The sequence below is a fragment of the Poecilia reticulata genome, linkage group LG16, assembly GCF_000633615.1.
Source record: "Poecilia reticulata strain Guanapo linkage group LG16, Guppy_female_1.0+MT, whole genome shotgun sequence".
Classification (NCBI taxonomy): domain Eukaryota; kingdom Metazoa; phylum Chordata; class Actinopteri; order Cyprinodontiformes; family Poeciliidae; genus Poecilia; species Poecilia reticulata.
In genome coordinates this window covers 29,546,200-29,547,146 of record NC_024346.1, presented here as the reverse complement: position 1 = coordinate 29,547,146, position 947 = coordinate 29,546,200, and positions in this window count along the sequence as shown.

The following is a 947-nucleotide window of genomic DNA, read 5'->3' as shown; positions in this document are numbered from 1 at the left end:
GATTCTCTATTGCTATCAGAATCAGATAAAACCTCCGAATCACTTTCTTTCCCACTCTTTTTTTTCAACTGAGGTTTTTTAGATTTTACCCCCTTAGCTTGTCTAGATTTTCTTTTAGTGTTAGGTATTTTAAAAACACTTTCCTCGTCCCTGATCAAATTCCCTCCACTATGAACTAAGTAATCAACATCCATTTCTTCTTGCAATCCTTGTGTGGTCGTTTGACTCCCTATACTCTCTTCAGGAGAAGTAATGACATCTTCAATGTCACGTTCTGAAACATTCGACTGTTTTTGGTCTCCTGTTGAGACTCCCTCCCCAGGGTTAGTTTCTTGAGCTCCTTCCCCAACATCAGCCACCGGTTCTCCTTCCCCAGCATCAGCCACTGGTTCTCCTTCCCCAGCGGCAGCCGCAGAAGTTCCCACCCCAGCTGCGCCCACTGTCACTCCATTCATAGTGTCTGCTGATGTCCCTGGCTCTGGATTTTCATTAACCTGAACTTTTTCAGGGCAATTATGAACCGAATGTCCCTCCTGGTTACACCCAAAACACTTCATTGTTTCAGTTGTTGCAAAGATAGCGTAATCAAAGCCGTCAACTTTAAATTTCATCATGTTAAGGAAGAATTTTTATATTACAATATACAATATATATTATATTTAGCAAAACTCTGGCTCTGATTCTTCCTTTTGATCCCGGGTTCTCTCGCGTGGCCACGTGTGGGGACAAAAACACAACAATGCGTGTTGACATCACAGCATTACAGAATTTAATCCAATCAGAAGAAAATATAAGATAGTACAGGAAACTAAAGAAACACATATACAAACATTGTTACCTGAGACAAGAAGACAAAGAAATATCAAGGACGTCCTTGGAGAAAGAGCTGGTGTAGAAGTAAAATAAATCAGCTTTTTCTAAATTGTTTCCCTTGTGCACAAACTTTT